This window comes from Myotis daubentonii, chromosome 13 (genome assembly GCF_963259705.1).
Source record: "Myotis daubentonii chromosome 13, mMyoDau2.1, whole genome shotgun sequence".
NCBI lineage: Eukaryota > Metazoa > Chordata > Mammalia > Chiroptera > Vespertilionidae > Myotis > Myotis daubentonii.
Window position 1 is genome coordinate 56,562,175 of NC_081852.1, and position 7,096 is coordinate 56,569,270.

At 48.2% G+C, this 7,096-nt stretch overlaps 1 protein-coding gene across 1 annotated transcript in view; it reads left to right on the forward strand.

Moving 5' to 3' along the window:
- LOC132214379 (pancreatic lipase-related protein 2-like) overlaps positions 1–7,096 on the forward strand; it is a 113,768-nt gene that overhangs the window by 46,805 nt on the left and 59,867 nt on the right. The gene's annotated exons all lie outside the window — the stretch shown is intronic.

Sequence of the window (7,096 nt, forward strand, 5' to 3'; positions counted from 1 at the left end):
GTGGTTGGGTTCAGGCAATGGGAGGCCCCTCAGGAAGCTCAGAGGGTAAGAGGAAGGGTTAGAGTATTTCTACCCAGGCTCCCTCCCATCTGTGCTGTGTTGGGCAATGTTGCACTTCTGTCCTGAGGACTGCAGTTCCTGTCAAGCAGCTCCCTCCCATGCCCCCAGCTCCTTCCATGTTCCTATGACAGCTCCCTCCCTCCCTCCGGGCTTCAGGCCACCAGGATGTCAGAGCTTCCAGCTGCTGCTGAGCCCTGTCCACCTCTGTAACTAGTCCCTTTGATATGCTCTTTGAGTGGGCCATCTCTTTGCCTCTGGGGCCCCTCACAGGTGCAGCTGGCCACTGGACACCTCTCACCACCCGAGGGAGGATGTGGGTCAGAGGCCTGGGGTCCCTCTGGGGGATTAGCTAGGCTCTGGGCGCCTTCCTTTCCTCACTCCATAATGAGGATTTTGGTCCTTATCAGGGAAGGTTCAGAATTGTGTAGTTGTTGGGTTTCTGGTTTTACTGCCCACACTACACTGAGTGGCCAGCTTATTATGCCCACCCCGTCAGTACAATGAAGTGAATTAGTTATGCAAATAATAATAATAATAATAATAATAATAATAATAATAAAACCTTGAGAGTATTTGCTTAGGAAGTTTTCCATATTCAGTATTTTTGGAAGTGCCAATGAAGTACTGATGGGGTGGTCATAATCATCTGTCCGGTCAGTGCAGTAGCAGCCAACCTATTCTGTGGTTTGGTTGTAGTTTTTGCCAAAGGTTTAGTACATTATCTTCAAATTGTGTGTCCCATCACCCATGGCCCCCTGGTTCCCGCCACAGATTAGCCCAGGACTCAGGGAACTGCTCGCCTGAGTGGGGTTTCCTCTGGTCAACAGCCACCAGGTTCTGCTGGGGTCCTCCCAGGGCCAGGATGTTCACCAGGCTCCTGGACCCCTGTGTCCCCAGGGTGGAAACCAGGAGTCAGATCTTTGATGAGAAAAAAAGAACTTTGATGAGAAAAAGAGGTTGAGCATGAACCTATGTACCAGGAAGTCACAGTTTGATTCCTGGTCAGGGCACATGCCTGGGTTGAAGGCTCCATCCCCAGTAGAGGGCGTGCAGGAAGTAGGTAATAAATGATTCTCTCCCTTTCCCTTCCTCTCTGAAATCAATAAAAATATTTGTCTAAAAAGAAACCTTATTTGAATTGATTAGGAGATATTTTAATCTTTTAGAGATTGTGCCTTTTCAGAAAAAAAAGTCACATCTAAACACAAGGTATCTGGCACTCTCTTCAAAGGGCGGGGGCAAGGCTCAGCGAGTAGTTGGGATATTTTCCAGTTTCCAGAAGCCCTGGGAGCGTGACCCACAAAGTCCCAAAAGAGAAACCAGGAGACAGACCCCTCACCTGCCTGGGCGGGAGAGTGAGCCTGCCGTCTGGCCTCTCAGACACGAACCACGGGAGATGTAGCTGGCTGGGCCCCCCCCAAACCACAGAGTTTGGGGATCACTGCTCTGGGCTCAAGCTCACTGAGATCTTTGCCCTTGAAATTAAGGGGACCCACGACCACAGCGGTTCCTCAAAACTGCCCTCGTGCTAACCTCATCCACGGGATCACATCATGCATCAAAATGTAAGCTCCCACTAACTCATCTGATACCAATCTTTACAAAATGGCTCCTGGCCCAGCAGGTGTGGCTCATCTGGTTGAGTGTCATCCCCTGCACCAAGAGGTCTCCGGTTCAATTTCCTGTCAGGGCACATGCCCAGCTTGCAGGCTCAACCCCCAGTAGGGGGTGTGTAGGAGGCAGCCAATTGGTGTTGCTATTTCTCTCTCTCCTCCTCTCCCTTCCTCTCTTTCTAAACAAATCAATAACATATTTTTAAAAATGATATATAAGAAAATAAAAAATGGCTCCTGTAAAACACAAGAAAACAACCACCCAATGACAATTACCAAAGTTGAATAAAGGCGATTTAAAAAATTGATTAATAGTATATAATTCTTCTACAACTTCAAGATTAAGATCACCAGGTTCAATGTGTAAATCTGTAACTCCTTTTGTTGAAGCTGTTCTGCATGGCGATTCTTTCCTTAATCTTTATCCTTCTTGTTTCCCCCTAGCCTACAATTGCCAGAGCATTGTCTGTCTGGGCTGGTAGAGAGATGATTTTAGGGGCGGGTAGAGAGATGATTTTAGTGCCCAGCAAATTATCATGATTAGCACAGGGTGCATCCTTAATGAGCTCATTCTTGCCTTGAAGACAATGCCATTACCTGACCAGACAAAATTCCCTGGGCTGGGAGGGCTGAAGAATCAGAGGGTGCGGACATGCGGGGTTTCCTTTGATATGAGGGCCTCCTGTCAGGATAGTCTGACTTCCATGGCAATTAAAACGATCCTTCGGGGTCACCTCTTTCTTCTGGTGTGAAAACTGACAGTTGCCCTGGAGGCTGGATGTGGGAGGGGATGCATGGTTTTGGGGCCTCACACCCCCTCCGGGAGTGGTGACTGGCTGGTTCTAAACAGGCTCTCAGCCGTGGCTGTCACTTCGCTCTAGCACCATGGTTTCTACATCGAATCGGTTCAAGAAAGAAGGGAGCACAAGCAGGAAACACAAAGGTATAATGAATGTGACAGCCAGTACAATGGAGGGCGGATGCTGAGAGCTGGGCTTCGGTGTCATCACGTCGGTGATGGGAAACTTAGGCACCCTAAGCCTTAGTTTTCAGTTATAAAATGAGAATACCTTCCTCATGAGGTTGTTTGGGATGATTAAATGGGGTTATGTTCACAGAGGGTGTGGCTTAGCATTTAGATAGATAGATAGATAGATAGATAGATAGATTGATAGATATAGACACATAGATACATAGATAGATATAGATTTCAGTGAGGAAAGGAGAGGGAGAGAGAGAGAGAAACATCCACACCCACAGTGGGGATCGAGCCCAATATCTGAGTATGTGTCCTGACCGGGAATCAAACATTGACCTCCCGGTTCATAGGTTGACGCTCAACCACTGAGCCTGCCAGCCTAGCATTTTGCTCACATAAACCTCACAGGCCCTCTGCTTCCTTTTGAGCACAGCTAACAGCCTCAGAAAGGAACAATAAAAAGGCAAATATGAAAAGTTCAATTAAGGCTCAAGACCGGATGCCCTCACCTCTCTGCCCTGATCCCAGGCCTTGCTCATCAGACCCCATCCCCACCCCAGAATTTCAAAAGTTAGGGTCCTGGCTTCTTTCCCAGAAGGCCTCTGGGTCCCCTAAGCATTTTACTCTCCCCTCTCTAAAGATCCCAGGTGTCCCCTGGTGCCCGGCCCAGAGGGAGCCCTCCACAGGTGAGCTGTCACTGTGAGACGGCCCAGGCAGGCAGAGCCCCATCCATCCTCTCCTAGACAACCTCCATCCTCTTCCTAAGTCAGCCCCTTCCCAGAAAAAAATACAGCACCCCCTCACCCCAAAGGCTGACATGTTCCTAACAAAACCCATGTCCATATGTCGACTCAGACAGGATTTGTCTGGATGCTCCAAAGGCTGAGAGGGAGTGTGTACCCCATCTTTCCTGACCAGCCTGGGGTGCCATCAGGATAGGGCACCAGGCACTGCATGGCCTAGAGGAGCTGGGCACCCAGTGCCAACATCCTACAAGCCTTATTTTCTGTATGTGTTCTTGAGAAGGTCACACCAAGGGCAACTCTCTCCAGGCCTCTCCATCCCTCTCCATCTGGCCATGTCACCCCGTGCCCTCCACAGTCCCAGACCCCAGCTCCAATCACTTGTATTTGCCTGGCTGGCATCAGTTACTATGGGCCCGCCTTCTAAATCAGAGATTGAAATGTTTTTTTCTGCAAAGGGCCAGATACTAGATATTTTAGGCTTCGTGGGCCAGAGGGTCTCTGGCAATTCTGCTGTGTTAACAGAAAGCAGTTCCAGACAATATGGAAATTAGCGAGGGTGGCTGTGTTCCAATAAAGCTTTATTTACAGACATTGAAAGTTTAATTTCATGTCATTTTCACATATCACAAACTATTTTTTTGTATTAAAAAAAACACAGTTAAAAATGTGAAGACCATTATTCGCTGGAGGGCTGTGCCCTAACTCACCACCCCCTGCTCCTAACCATGAGTTAACTCAAAGGGATGGATGGTCATAAGTGACTCATTTTGTAAGCAAAATAGGTCAAGCAGGTGCCCCCTTGATAGAGACCCCTTTGGGGGGGTGTGGGAGACAGAACCCCCCTATGCCCAGGACACAGAGCCATTAGCCCAAACCCACTGGTGAGAGAGAGGGCCCGGGTGAGGTGGAGCGTGGATTAGCCGGGGAAAAGCCTGCGCTCGCTGGAGAGAAGAGGAGAGACGAAGGCCTGGCAGAGGCCTCTCAGACCCGCGTCAGTAACAGTCTAATTTAGATGGAAACGGATGCATAGAAACGCAACGTGGGAACGTGCGCGTGAGGCTCTCGTCCTTCAGTTGTGAGCCCGTAACGAGAGCTTTACCAAGTTCATTCCCTGGGCTTGCAAATAAAGCTGCTTTTGGAAATTTGATTTTGTTGTTTTGAAGATCGTTTTAGCTTTGTGAATACCCAAGCTCCATTCCTGATCTGCCTCAAACAAAAACAGAGCATTAAAGTGTTTAAGGTTCAAACAAAGGCTTGCTGGGAGGGCATCATATTAAAATCACAGAAAAATCAATTCAATTTTTATTTTGAAGGTGATTTGTCACAAATAGCGTTCTGATAGATAACACTGATGACACGGTAGCAGATGTAATTTCTATATAGGAGCTCTACGTCTTTGTCAGAGTTGTCATTAAGGAATTTGGCACGTATGCAGGACAAAAATAAACGTCAACTGAAATATACACCAGCTACGTATAGATGGGCGGCTGAAGTGCGAGATGCTGGCGCACGCTATACTTAGAAATAATAAGATGTGGTCCCAAGTAGCTTGCGTTTCAAACAAGAACTCTCTTTATGTTGTCATTGAAAACATCTCATATTCCTGAAGGTCAGGAATGAATGGCACCATTAGCATTTAAAGCTAGTGAAAGGAAAAGTAATTTGATGTTCATTTCACATAACATTCTATGAAATAGCTTTGTAAAGTCGTCATTATTTTTCCCAACGGGAGGCTGGGAAGGCAGGGAGATGCCTGGTTTTCCACCGAGGGCTTTGTAGCCCGCCCTTGTCACTGCTGACCTCCGACTCAGTGGGGGACTGAGGAACGATGGGGTTTGTGGGGGGACAGGCACAGGCAGGTGCTGCCCTGGTCCTGGGAGCACAGGTAGAAAGAGAGGCAGCTGGGAGTCAAGGCCAGCTCCGCCCCCTTGTGGAGCCCCATTTCACACTCTGAGAATGAGTAAGCCTTAAGATTAGCAAGTGCCATTTAGACTCTTAGAAGGAGACACATGTTGGTTCTCAACCCTGGCTATACATGTCCCACAGATTTTTAAAAAATACTGGTGCTGGGCCCACCCCAGAAATTCCTACTGGTCCCGGGGAGGGCCTGGGCATGGGGTTTCCTTTGAAAGCTCCCCAGTCAACTCTTTTATGCAGCGAGGGCGAGAAACTCTGTTCTATAATTTGCAGTTTGTGTTTTCTTTGTTTGTTTTTTTAAAAAAAAAACATATTTTTTTTGATTTTTTAGGGAGAGAAGGAAAGGAGAGGGATAGAGAGAAACATCCATGAAAGAGAAACAGATGGATTGGCTGCCTCTGCACGCCCCCTACTGGGGATCAAGTCTGCAACCTGGGCATGTGCCCTGATTAGGACTGGAACTGGTGACCTCTTGGTTCCTGGGTCAACCCTCAAGCACTGAGCCACACCGGCAGTGTTGTTGGGGCCTAGGCAGTCTCGAAGGTCTCAGACAAGGACCTATTTCACTGCCGCAGACCAAGCTTTTGAGTGCTGGACAGTGCTTCCGGAAAGAGAATTGTAGGAAACACTAAGAGGAAGGGAGCCGGCTCTCTGTCCTGCTAGGAAGTAGAGAGGCGCCCCCTAAAGGAAAGGGAGAGCTCCTTCTGCCTCATTCTCAGGACCTTGGGGTGTCACCTTGTTCCCTTTGAGCGACCACCACTCCTGTCACACAGCCTTTCAGGGAATTGCTAAATGAAGCCATTTCTTAATGCTAAGAATTACATGGTGATGCTCTCACTCCTGCTCAACAGGAGGACCCTGCTCCACCATCCCCAGCCCTGAAAGTGACACCCTCCACCTCACCAGCCTATCCAACTCCCCGGGTTCCCAGGAGCGAGTGGGCAGGTCGGCCGGGGATCAGTGGGAGGCCAGGGGTTAGGACAGAGGCCAGGCTAGAAGGCCCACACCCCACACACATCACAGAAGGATGTTAGATGCATGCAAATTTGCAGTAAGAAAATTTTGGAGACCATTTCTATGCCCATCAGCAGGGATGAGCATGATATGCTAATTAGACCGACATCCTTCCTGACCTTCCAGGTGAAGTTGGGGCTGTGAGGGAAGCCTGGGTCCTGAGTGCCTGCTGTTAACCGGATGGAAGCCAGAGCCAGCAGCAGGGAGAAGGAAGGCCTACTCTTGCACGAATTTCATGCTTTGGGCCTCTAGTTAGATCATAATATCCAAATTTTTTTTTTATAGTGTAAAAAGCAAGGTAAGAAAGGTGTTTTGTAGGCTACCAGCTGTGGAAGTGGGGCTGGGGTATATGAGATAGGTGCACACATATTGCTGGAAAAACCTCAAGTTGTTTCTGGGAGAGGAACTGGGGGCCAGGGGGCAAGGCTGTTAGAAGTACCTTGTGTCAGAATACTCCCTGGCTCATTTGCATTGGGTGCCATGTGCAAATTCACGTTTTTAAGGCCCTCACCCTCCATTGGCTCAGAGGTAAGCTTGCCACCCAGGCTGCTCTTCTATGGGGTCAGCTCCCTCCCCCTAGGACAGTGATGGTGAACCTATGACATGCGTGTCAGAGGTGACACGTAAACTCATTTTTTGGTTGATTTTTCTTTGTTAAATGGCATTTAAATATATAAAATAAATATCAAAAATGTAAGTGTTTGTTTTACTATGGTTGCAAATATCAGACAATTTCTATATGTGACACGGAACCAGAGTTAAGTTAG